Source organism: Marmota monax, unplaced genomic scaffold (genome assembly GCF_021218885.2).
Source record: "Marmota monax isolate L192 unplaced genomic scaffold, Marmota_monax_Labrador192_F-V1.1 WCK01_AAM20220418_F8-fsc00001, whole genome shotgun sequence".
Lineage (NCBI taxonomy): Eukaryota > Metazoa > Chordata > Mammalia > Rodentia > Sciuridae > Marmota > Marmota monax.
In genome coordinates, this window is record NW_026693777.1 from 4901885 (window position 1) to 4915408 (window position 13524).

The 13524-nt window shown below is 35.6% G+C and overlaps 1 pseudogene; it reads left to right on the forward strand.

Moving 5' to 3' along the window:
• Positions 1 to 11924: 11924 nt before the first annotated feature.
• Positions 11925 to 12402, forward strand: LOC124104123 (large ribosomal subunit protein eL29-like; annotated as a pseudogene).
• Positions 12403 to 13524: the final 1122 nt, after the last annotated feature.

A 13524-nucleotide genomic window follows, 5' to 3' on the forward strand; every position in this document is an offset into this window, starting at 1 on the left:
AAGCGCACTCCTAAGTAATCGACAGGTGAAAGCAAAAATCAAAAAACATATTAGAAAATTATGTGAGATGAATGAAAATAAAACCCACATACTAAAATTTAAACAATCCACATGTAGCTGTTACTAGAAGGAAATTTATAGCTGTAAATCCTTGTATGAAAAAGAAAAAAAGGTATAAAGTTTTGAGTCTTTTACCTTAAGAAATTAGAAAAAGAAGACCAAATTAAGCCCAAGAAGCAGAAGGAAGGAAATAAAAAACAGACTGGATCAGGAATAAATGAAATTGAAATTAGAAAACGAAAGACAGATTTCAGAAAAACAAAATATGATTCCTGGAAATATCACAAAGATTGACAAACCATCATCTAGATTAAACAAGAAAAATAAAAAAGAAGCTAGACTTGATTAAAATTAGGAGTGAAAGAGGATACATCACTATTGACTTACCATTGAAAAGACTTTATAAAGGAATACTATGAATAACAAGTGATAGAAATAGAAATTTCTTCGAAGAACATTTAGAAATGACATAAGCACTTGGCAAAAAACATCCAGCATCTAATTATAGTTATCAGAAATATGCAAATCAGAGTTACAGAGAGATACCATATAATATCCACTAAATTTAAACAAACAAAAAAAGAGAACAATGTATAACAGTTTAGTGTATGGAAAAATTGGTATCCTCACACATTGTTGTTGGAATTGCCGATGGTGCAGCCACTTTGGCAGGCAGATTAACAGTTCTTTCAAATGTTAAACAATTACTATGATTGGCTATAGCAATTTTACTCATTGCCCCATATCCAGATGTTAATCATTGAGTTATTACAAATGAATCCTGCAGTTCCACTGTTGGACACATACCAAGAAAAGAAAAATAAAAACACATGTCAATATAAAACCCTGTGCACTGATGTTCATAGCAACATTATTCATAATGTCCCAAAGTATAAAGAGCTCAAATATACATCAACTGATAAATGTACTATGTCAACCCAGTGGACTATTATTAAGCAATAAAATAAGCTGAAGTACTGGTCTATGTCATAGCACAGATGAACCTTGAAATATGTTAAATGATGAAGACAGAACAAAACACAGCATTTGCCATTCCATTGATATATAATGTCTAGAAAAGGCAAATCTAAAGATCCAGAAAGAAGGTTATCAAATAGGCTTTGCAGTGGGGAAAGAATATAGGAGTGATGAAAATATTTTTAAGTTGATTGTGTTACTGGTTTGCGATTCTATGAGTATACTAAAGCCCACTGAAATTTACCCTTTAAAAGGGTGGATTTAATGGTGTCTGACTTTCATATCAATGAAACTGTTTCAAACTGAGTTAAATTAAAGTGGCCTTAACTTTAAACTATATAGGAAGAATATATTCCATATATTGAGTACCTTCTTTGGGCCAGGGACTTTAGAAGCACCATCTCATTTAAGGCTACCACTATCCTGGTAGGTAGGCATTATCCATGTAAAATGTGAAAGGTCATGTTAGAGGTCAACTACATCTGTCAAGGGCTAGAGCCCAGCCAATCATTTTCCAGGGCCTTTATTTTTCTCCATTTTGTGGTTTAGTGAAAAGATGTTTCATTAAAACCAAGTTCTAGCTTTGTTAGGTTGTGTCTCTTTCTGCTTTCATTGTGGTGGGTACTGTTTTCCCCATTGTAACTTTGATTATTGACAAACCCAAGTTGAGAAAAATGTCAGTTTTCTTTTCTCCCAGTATGTTATTTTTAATTTGAAAACTGTTCAATATATGACACTCTTGTTTGGTATGCTAAATGAAATTGGGTACTGTTTGGACAAATGCATATTTGTCTATAATCTAAAATTTGAACCCAGAGGAAGGAAGATGATTGGTGGGGGAGATAATTTGTATTAAATTGGAGATTTTTCTCAAATTTGAGTAATATATAGATCTTTACTTACATAAAATACATTAGAAAATCCAGACATATTCCTATAAGCATTATTTTTATAGATGGTGTTATATTGAAGTGAAACGGTTCTTAAGAAAATTATATATGCATCTGGGTGGGGTATGTTAACATTGTTTCAATTATAAAAGAATTGCAGGTGGAATTCTTTAAAGAATCAAACTACCTTAATGCATTGATAATGAGTCTGTTCAGAACGCTTCAGGAACAAGGTACTTATTCTCCCTGGATCTCATTGGGGGGGAAAAAAAGCACCATATTAGCTAGTCCTGAAGATCCTTTTCAGCTGTTTGATTATATGACACTCTGACCAGCTCAGAGGCACACCTGCAATCCTACTGAGAGTTCCACGGAATCATTAATGATTATTCATGGCAAGGGAAGCCAAGGCAGCATTGACTTCTGAAAGCCGATCCTTTTCTCTGCAGAAGTGCACTCTTGTGTTACAGTGTTTTTGTACATGAAAAATGCCACCTGCCAGTCCTTGAAGGTCTCTAAGCACAAGGGACTGACTCGGTGCCCTTCAGGTGAACACATCCCCTGCATGCCCAGCAGAGTGTACCTGTGGTGAGGGGCGTAGTGTGGATGCTCACTTTGATGTCTTTCAGAGCTTGTGCTTTGCATTTTCTCCTTTGCTTTGTCTCTTACTGGAACATTCATGACAAATCCAGGACATTCTAAATTTTTTTTGGTTTACTTTTTCAGTTTATGGACTGTTTTATTTTAAAAGAGACTTTTTTTTTGAAATTCATTAGTGGCTATGAGTGAATTTTTCTCAATGCCATATATATATCTGTACTAGGAGTCTACTGCAAAAGAACAGTAAATTATTTGAAAGGGAAAATATATGTGTTGATCCCACTTCAATTACAAAGAAAATTTAAGATGATTCACAGTATCAATTTTTTATTCTTCTTCATTCTTTTTGCACTGCAGAAAGTATTTATTTTCTTTCCATATTTTTTGATTGTTTTAATTAATTGTACATGACATGACGGTGGAATGCACTTTGATACATCATATATTATGAAGTATAATTTCTCCTTCTTGTGGTTGTACATGATGTAGAATCACACTGGTCATATGGTCTTATATGTACACAGGGTAATAATGTCTGATTCATTCCACTATCCTTCCTCCCCCAATACCTCCTCTTCACTCCCCTCTACGTAATCTAAAGTAACTCTGTTCTTCCTGAGCTGCCCCCCTCTATTGTGAATTAGCATCCACATATCAGAGAAAACATTCGATTTTTGGTTTTGGGGGATTAGCTTATTTTGTTTAGCATGATATTTTCCAGCTCCATCCATTTACCCAAAGGACTTAAAATCAGCATATTATAGTGATGCAGCCACATCAATGTTTATACCAGCTCATTTCACAATAGCTAAACCATGAGACCAACCTAGAAAACATGTGGCATGCATATATATATATATATATATATATATATATATATATATATATATATGAATATTACTCAGCTTAAAGAAGAACATATTTATTTTTAGCAACATAAATACATCACTCATGAGTTCTCCACTAGCATAATAATTAGCAGTCTAAATTTGAGACAATATTTTTTAACAAATGGCACAATATTTTAAGTTCAAATTTATTCTTATCAAGATGAGAGTAACGATAAATTAAAATATTACTTTAAAACCAAATTACTAATAACCAAATTACTAATAACATTAACTATAAGAACCAATCTAAATGTTCATCAATCAATGATTGAATAAAAAATCTGGTAAATCATATAGTGTTTGTTATATTTTCAATGCTGTAAAGGTACAGTAATATTCAGCATTAAAAAGAAGAAAATCATGCAACATACAGTAACATGGATGAACGTGGAGGACATTCATTGTTCTAAGTAACTAGGCTAGTCACAGAAGAAAAGTGCTACAAATCTACATATATGAAGAATCTGAAATAGTCTAACTCAGAGAAGCAGAGGGTAGAATGGTGATTGAAGGGGCTGAGTGGGGAGGGGAAAGTGTGGAGCTGTTCAATGGATATAAAGTTTCAGTTATATAAGATAAATAAGTACTAGAGATTTGCTGAGCAGCATAGTGCCTATATGTTAAAATACTGTATTGTGCACTTGCAAATGAAGGGTGTAGATCTCATATTGTGTTTATCATAAGACACACCACACACACACTCACAACTTCAGATTTTCTCTCTCTCTCTCTCTCTCTCTCTCTCTCTCTCTCTCACACACACACACACACACACACACACACACACACACACCCCAAACACAAAGAAGCCATGAGGGGACACAAGGAAACATTGGAGGCTATTAGTATGTTTATTACCTTGATTGTGGTGATGGATTCACCCATGTACGCATTGTGTACAAACTCATCAAATTGCATGGTTTTTCTCTACATTAAGTATATCTCAATAAAGCTGTTACTAAAAAACACATTTACTTGAAATCGTATTCTTTTCCTTATGATTCTCAGGATATTTTGGCCCAAACGTGGAAGGAGTCAAGCAGTCATCTACTAAAAGGTATTGAACAAGATTTCTAGAAACTGTTTAACCTTGTTGCTGAAACTTCTCTGGAGCATTTGTGTTTTAAAGGATTGTTGCTTATGATTTTACATGTATTAAAAGAACCAGAAACCAATAGCAACACTAAAGACAGATCATTTGAACTTTAGAACTCCTTAGAGGACACACAACCTTTCTGTCCCTATAATCACATCTTACAAATTTATTTTATTTTTAATATAAGAATAATGTATAATAGATGTAAAAATTTGGGGAAAGTATAAAATGCATAAAGATTATTAAAAAATAATTCTTGCTAATCCTTGGTATTTTCCATTTTAAATATTGTAGTCTTTTTTTTTTTTCATCTCTTCCTCTTTCCCTCCTCCTCCTTTTCTTCCTCTTACTTCTCCTTCTATTTCTTTCTTTTCAATTAAAGAACTGAAATGGGGAAATTTTTTAAATACATTTTCTCCCTTTCATTTAATAAGAAAATGAATATGCTGAAAGCATTACAAACTATTTGCAAGCAAGCTAGTTATATAAAACAAACTAAATGCTATGGGAAAAGCAACCAAACACATTTTTGTTATGAAAATACAACCTTCTGAATTCAGAATCTTTACAGGTTAAATTTTAATCATATGACTAAAGTCATATGATTTTAATAATGATGCAATGTTTCTAGCAATATGAATCAAAGTATTTATGTATACTAAGAACAGGCAGGTATGGAGAGTTCTTCTAGGGCTTCCATAGTATTAATATTCACAATTTTTTTCCTATCCCAGGCTCTAATTTCAGCCATTAAGCCTAAATCTGTTGTATGACTATAGTGACCTTGAAATGGCAATTGAGGGCAATGGTTTGTGCTGCTGCATGGAAACAGGACAGTGGAAGACTTTTATGTATTGAATGACTTTAAAACTAGGATGAGGGTTTTCATCAAATACACTATGTGACTGTTTACAGGTCCAAAGAGAGTAAATAGTCTTTTAACCACCCTTTGTTCTGTGTGAATCCAGCAGATGTTTGTGAAGAAATTTACCTGAAAAAGCAATGGGAGATGATTCTAGGGGAGTTGCATCAAAAGGGTTCTGCATCCCAAGGGAAACGTGTTCACAATTAATAATATGTGTGGTATTACCTGGTTGATCTGTTCTCTGGGCCTTGTGTACTTCAGGGTTCTGTGTTGCTTACTTGGGAAAAGTAAAAGCTATGGGCTTTGCCTTACATGGTAGGCAAATACCCTGGCTGCATTTTATGAAAAACAGAAAATATATTATTATAAAAATGAGCAAAGAGTCAATAGAAGCAAAAATGTCTGTAAGAAACAAAATTTTAGGACTAGGGTTTTGGCTCAGTGGTAGAACGCTTGCCTAGCATGCACGAGGCCCTGGGTTCGATCCTCAACGCCACATAAAAATAAATAAATAAATAAACAAAACAAAGGTATTGTGTCTAAGCAAAAAATAAATATTAAAAAAAAGAAACAAAATTTTAGGCAAATTTTGATGTGTCCTAGTTGTAATTTTGGGGTGCATTGGTGAACTGAAAAGACAAGTCTCTTGTCCTTAAAGAGCTAACATTAAAGAGATAGAACAAGAAATTAACATAATATATACTTTTATGAAGTGTATATTATGATAAAATATTATGATAAAATGTTATAGAAAAACCATCGTGGGATAAATATTTTCAGGAGGGTAGCTGGGTGAAGAGCTTTGGGATTGGATAGGTGCTATATTAAATAATGTGGGGCTCTCATTGGGACAGTGAAGTTGATCTAAAAGCATTTTAAAAAGGTAAGAAAGTTAGTCAAGTGGACACCTGGGATAAGAACATTTTAGGAGAAAAGCATACAGCAAATTCTCAAGGTCAGAACATGTCTATCAAGTATAAGGATCTGGAAGGAGGATGCTATGGGTACAACCAGAGTAATCAGGAAAGGGCAAGGTTGGAACTGAGGTCAGATACGTTACATGGAGCCTTGCCTAGCTCTTGGCAGTGAGAAGGAATCTCTTCCAGGTTTTGATCAAACAAGTGACCTAATCTGTCTTGCCTTGTAAAGGATGACTCTGGCTGATGTATTAAGAGTGGATTTTGGGGAATGCCTAAGAGTAGAAGTAAGAGACCAAGGGAAAGGCTATCTACAGATGAAAGATGAGGTTTAGCTCCCATGATGGTTAGCCCACCAGTGAGGTAGTAGTAAATAGATGGATTCTGGATATATCATGAAAATAGTGTCTACAGTCTTTCCTTTCTGATAATGCAACTTGTATAGTAGTTAGCTATGCCATATGTTTGGCAAAGAACTGTCTGAAAAAATATTTTCTAAGATATGTTAGTCCACTATTAATATATTACAGTCAGGTTCACCTTCTCCCTAAAATTTCTGCTCCTTGATATTACAATAATTGCTGTATTTAGACCACTAGACCCTATAAATAGCATCTGGTAGGGTCATAATAAAAATAACTTATGAGGTGAGAGGAACTATCCTTTTTGCAATTGTTTTGAATGAAGTATGCTCTCAAGTTGCCTCTTTCTCATGAAGACTCAATTTCAAATCCCCAAACTACCAAGTACTATATTTATATAATCCATCGCATTGTGCTAGTCGAATTGCTTTGTCTGCATGTTACAAACCACATTATAAGTTCATGCCTTTAAATTCTGAGATGTAGTATTTCATCATTACTGGCCAATGCCTTTTTTGGGAGACTGCTATGAATGCAGAATTTGGTTAAGAGGACTGTTTGGAGGACTTGATAAATATTGATTGAAATGCATACTGTCCAAGAAAATTACAAATTTCATGGTTTGAGCACATAATGCTGTTCTGCAGCAGTGTTGATTCTGTTCATCAAATTTAAGTCCTAAAAAATAGCTCTAGGAATTCTTTTCTTTTTAAGTTAGATATATGTGCCATATTTAATTGTCCAGTTATCTTTTAAAGATGTCATTGTAACTAAAGTATGTTGTATTGGGTAAAAACAAATAAGTAGGCTAAGCAAACTTTTAACCAACTAGTCTTTTTATTTTATTTCACTAAAGTAACAAAACTGAAAATCTTACTTTTGGCTAATATTCTGAATTAATTATAATATACAACCAAATGAACTCAGTACATGCACACATATACACACAAACACATTTGCACCCTCTGCACACATAAGGTCATAATATTTAGCCATATCATCTGGTGATGGAATTAAGCTCAATATAGCTGATACTTTTATAGCTATTGCATCTGATGGTTCATTAAGTAATGATAATTAAATAATAAAATAAATTGGTTTAAGATTAAGTTCACCTTTTTCACAATTTATACAAATATTAAGGAAATTTTTGTTTAAGGGGTATGAAAAATACAATTTTTAAGGTTAAAAAGCAATTTAAATTTAGTAAGTGAATAGACATTGTAGTTTTCCTTAAGTTTTAGTTATAACAGAAGTGAATAGATTATTTTAGTTTTGAGTTAACTTTTTGTTAATACATGAATTTTGTTTTGTTGAAAAAACTCTTTGAGAACAGAATGAAAAATAGAACTGCTTCAAAAACACAATTGAAGGTCCTTGCTCTGCCCCTAAGGAAGTGGCATGATTTCTCTGTTAAGCAGATGGACTTTTTTTTTTTAACAAAACATCTTAAGAGACCTCTTTATGATGGAAAGCAAGAGCCCTCTAGGGTCTGGGTTTGAAGAAGACTGATGACTGGACTGCACAGTATCAGAAATGAATGGTTCCTTGAAGGTGAAAGTGAACCCAGGAGTGAGAAAGAGGGGGTCAGAAACAAAGGCAAGTGGTGACAGTAGAAAAATATCAGGAGTGAGAAATTCCTAGGACAAGGATGATTGAAAAATCTTTTATACTCAAGTCTCTGGTGTTTCTTATCAAGAATTGTGATCATTAGCTTCTTACTTCATCATATGTATCTTTGGTAGTGTCCCTTTTATGTACAATTTCTTGGCTAAATGGTGAAGGGAAAGCAAGGAATGAGAGATGGGTAAGCAAGAAATGAGACAGAGACCAGACAGAGATACACATGAGCGTTTATTTGTCAGAGCTGACAATAAAGGTCATCTCTCTATAAGAGAGAGAGGGGCAAAACAGGCTTGAGTTCTGGGACTTTTATAAAGGGAGGCTCAGGAATCAGAGCTAGGCAGGTCCTAATGTGGGCAGTTAAGGGTTGAGTTGGTAAGAGGGGGTGGTGAGACTTTCCCAGAAAGGCCCTTGGGTGGGAAAGTGAAATTTTTCTTAAAATGGTGGCTGTCACTTAAGATGGCCATCCAGATGCTAAGCAAGGACCTTAAAATGGTGTTTTGGTAAATCAGAGAAAAAGGGTTGTATGTTTGAAATGGTGCTATGAAGAGAGGAGATAATAAATAGGTTGGGTCAAACATAAGAAATGGTGAGGTTTTAGTAAGAAAAGAGATCAGAATCAGAGGTTACAAAATGCAAGCTTTCAGATTTTAACAATATACGTGTCTGTATAACCAATGTGATTCTGCAACCTGTACACTCAGAAAAATGAGAAATTATACCCCATTTGATTCAAATGTATGATATGTCAAGATCATTGTATTGTCATGTGTAACTAATAAAAAAATAAAGGTTTTGGCACATAAAAGATAAAAAAAATTTGTATTAGAGGATTGGTTTTCCCCTGGACAAGAGATGAGAGTTTGGGAACTCAGGAAGCAGACCCTGGCCTCCAGTGACATCTGGATTACTTGCCTTTGATTCTCCACCCCAAAAGCACTTTTCTTCATATTCAGAAATTATTAATCACAATTTTAAACGTAGAAGGCATTGTTCTAACTTTGTTAGTGGAAGCACATTGACATTCCTGGACTCCTTGTAGTTTTGTTTCTGAGACATTTCGTACATTTTAAAAATCTAACAAAAATTGAATAGCTTTTCATGATAAGGTGACATGAGTTAACTTGTCTGTCAAATATCTCCAGTGTAATAGAATTATCTCCACTCAGCTGATAATTCTATAATGGTATCTCATGCCGATCAGACACTCTGATTAGCAGTTAGATGTCTTTGATTGAAAAAGAGGGAGAAAACAATTATTAAACATTTTAATTTCCATTTCTGCTCCCTCCTCCTGGACTGAGGTAAACTCTTTTTTCTCTGAAACCACCTGTGTTCCATGAGCAGTGGATGAGAATGCAAAACGTAGTAAAACCAGAGACCAGTTGATTCTTAAAGCCAAGCTGCATCTAAAAGGATATGGATTTCCCTGTGAAATAAGTGGTCATGGCTCAGTTGTCTTATGACTAGGGCCATTAAAAACCCTCAGTGAAAGCATGTACAAACTGGTCATGGTGGCTGTAGACATAGAGCCCTTGGTGGGGTGGGGAGGGGTCCTTCTCCTGTCTTTACATGGCTTGCAAAGGAAAGTACACTTCCAGTAAGGCCTGGGGTAGCCTGAAGAATCTCCAGGTCTATCATTGTCTGTTCAGTCACTGACAAATAGGATTGTAGCTGAAACTGTGATTGAGTCATCATATATTCCCCTGGAAGAATATTGGCCAAAACCAGAGATCTCAGTCAAATTTCCCACAGATTCCCCTTCCCCTGCCCTGGAGAATTATGTATTGAATGTTGTCTTTGTAACAGCCTGTGTGGGTTTTTTTTCCTCCTTTTTCTGTTTCAATTAAATTTTGTATTAAAAAAGTAGTCCAGAACCCAAATTCTTGATATTTTTTTAAAATAAAAAATTTATACAGCCATTTTAAGTAACAAGAAAGAACTAAAAGGGGAATGGTTGGCTTTGGGAAGATATCTGGTTCCAATGAGCAGCAACCAATTTCTTTTTAAAAATTTGTATTAAATTTATTTTTAACTGATATGGGAAGAACAGAAAAGTTATAGATATTAATGGGAAGCATGATTTGATACATGTATAATTTTGTCATGTTTAAATCAGGTTAAACAATATCTATCCCCTGAAATGTATATCATTTCTTTATGGTGAAAACATTCAAAATCCTTCCTTCTAGATTTTTGATATATGTAGTGCATTACTATTATCTGTCGTCACTCTTCTGTGGAATAGCATAAAAGAACTTCTTGCTCCTGTTACTTAGGACCCATTGGGTAACCTCTCTCACTCTTCCTTCACCACCATTCTCCCCAGCCTCTTGTAACCCCCCAACTACCTGTTGAAATGCAAGAAGGTGCATAGTGATGGTATACAAATAATTTTCCCCCTCAAAGATGTGACTCCCTTGAGAATAAATATCACGAAGTTTTTAATCTCCTCTACTGACATAGGGGAAGTGTTCCTTACATATGAAATGGGTGAGTGGTTTCCTTTTCTCCCTAGGGATTGAGGGAACTGAACCTAGAAGAAAGGGAAAGAGAGGCCAGTATTGGAATAGAAAATTTATGGAAAGGCATGGCCCTTGACTAGAACCAGCACCGGGAATCTGAAATATAAGGAAATATCTTCTCTTTGTGGATGGACACTCATCACCTTAATTGAGCACTTTTTTTTTTAAGAGAGAGAGAGAGAGAGAGAGAGAGAGAGAGAGAGAGAGAGAGAGAGAGAGGGAGAGAATTTTTAATATTTATTTTTCAGTTTTCAGCGGACACAACATCTTGATTTTATTTTTATGTGGTGCTGAGGACAGAACCGGCGCCCCGCGCATGCCAGGCGAGCACATTACTGCTTGAGCCACATCCCCAGCCCCAAATTGAGCACTTTTTATTAGTTTTGAGAGCCCTTTGTAATGATTCTTGCCAATTAATGTATATCCTTTATCAAATCAGAAATTCAGTGTTAAATGAGGTAACTATTCTTATAAGCATCCTAATAAGTATTTGTACTTCAATTCTATCATTATCAATTTTTATAATGCTGTCTTAACAATGCTAATAGAGTTCAAGGAATATATGGGGAGAATTCATAATAAGGGTCCTTGGTATCAGCAAATCTGACTACTAATTATTTATCTTCTCTTATATTTGACTGATGTCAAATCTTATTAAGATTTTGTTTTAAATTATAAAGTGCTATAGAAATTTACATCTTGCATATTATGGATCTTGGTCCTTGAAGTCATATCCTGGATTTGATTTCCTTTTTTTTTTTGCCACATGTTACTGTGTAGTTTGGGGCATATTACTTAGCTTCTCTGAGGCTGTTATTTCATTTCCTAGTACCTTATACCTAAAATTTCAACAAGTACTAGTTAAAATTACTACGTAAATTTTATTCTATCATGGCTGTCTTTAGGAAAAATATATTCCATAAAATAATAAAAATAAACCTGAATGCTCAGGTTGGTTTATTTATTTGTTGATAAGCATTTAGGTAGGTTGTTTTGATCATTTATTGTCAGGTGATGAATAGCGTTTTTCTTTTCCAAATGCATTGATCTCATAAAGAAGAATGGAGTTGCCTCTTCCAGTCTCAACTGCTCCAGGAGCAGCAGCTTACGGTGCAGACATGGCCAAGTCCAAGAACCACACCATGCACAACCAGTCCCCAAAATGACACAGAAATGACATCAAGAAACCCCAATCACAAAGCTATGAATCTCTTAAGGGGCAGACCCCAAATTCCTGAGAAATATGAGTTTTGCCAAGAAGCACACAAGAAGGGCCTTAAAAAGATGCAGGCAAACAATGCCAAGGTCATAGGTGCCCATGCCGAGGCTGTCAAGGCTCTGGTAAAGCCCAAGGAGGTTAAGCCCAAGATTCCAAAGGGTGCCAGCCACAAGCTTGATGGCCTTGCCTTCATGGTCCACCCCAAGCTGGGGAAGCGTGCTCATGCCCATGTGGCCAGGGGTTGTAGGCTCTGCAGGCCAAATGCCCAAGCCCAAGCCAAGACCCAGGCTACAACTCCAGCTCCAGTATTGGCTCTGGCTCTGGCTCCAGCTTCTGCTCCCAAAGGTGCCCAGGTCCCTGTGAAGGATCCACAGTAAAAACCTCTGTAAATGTGAGGACACAAGGACTGGTATAACCCTGGGCTCCTGTCTGCAGAGGACTGGTGTCCTTCTGTTCTGTTTGTACAGATAAATCCAAAGGTGGTGGGGGGGAACAAGAAGAAGAAGAATAGATAGTTTTCTCAATAAGAAACTTACACCATTTTTTTCTAAGTAGTAAAGCAGAATTCTATTACAATGCATGAACTGTTAAACAAAAACCCCAAACCATAGTTTTTTTTTGTTTGTTTGTTTGTGTTTTTTTTTGGTATTTAGTGCCTCAGGAAAGAGTCTGGAGTCTGGGGAACAGCCAAGTTACATGTTCCTTCACAGACAAAATGTTGACACACGCCAAAAGACCTGAGCGAGGTGAATCTGGCACGCAAGCAACATTCCACCTACACTGCTGTGGGCAGGTAGTGGCTGTGGTAAGAATGGTGGTCAGAGTGCAGGAGAATATTTAGGCTGCCCAGGTTCATGAAACTACTAAAGGAAGAGCAAGGTAACAGCTGTGCCAGAGAAGGCTCTTGAGTATGAGGCAGGTTGGAGGCAGAAGGATCTTGTCTGGCCTGGAGGACACCTTTTTGAAGATAATTACTTTGGTTGCTATGAGAATCTGTATAAGTGTAGACTAAGGAGTGAAGGGATATAAACTGAGGCCTCTAAAGGAGTTATATCAAATAACGATGGTCTTCAGTATCATAGCTCTTTGCTCTGGGAAGCAGTAAGAAGAGAATAGATTAAATCATTCGTCAGCAGCCTTGCCAAGAAGAACAGAGTGTGTTTTAAGAGTGCCAATTCCTCATGAATTAGACAAAATTCTGATTTTTATCCAAATAAATCTTCCAAATGTCACAAAAGATGAATTTTATTGTATTTTTAAAAATTAAAAGTGAGAGATGTTTAACCAGTGGTAATGTGGTGACTGAAGGGATCCTTTCCTTCAGCACTAGGAGCTACCATCTTTTTTTTAAAAAAAAGAGTCCCTGACTTACAATGGTTCAATATATGATTTTTCTATGTCATAATGATGCAACTGTGGTGCACATTCAGTAGAAACTGTGCTTCAGATTTTGAATTTAGATCTTCTCCTAGGCTTTTCTTTTTCTAGTATTTTATTCT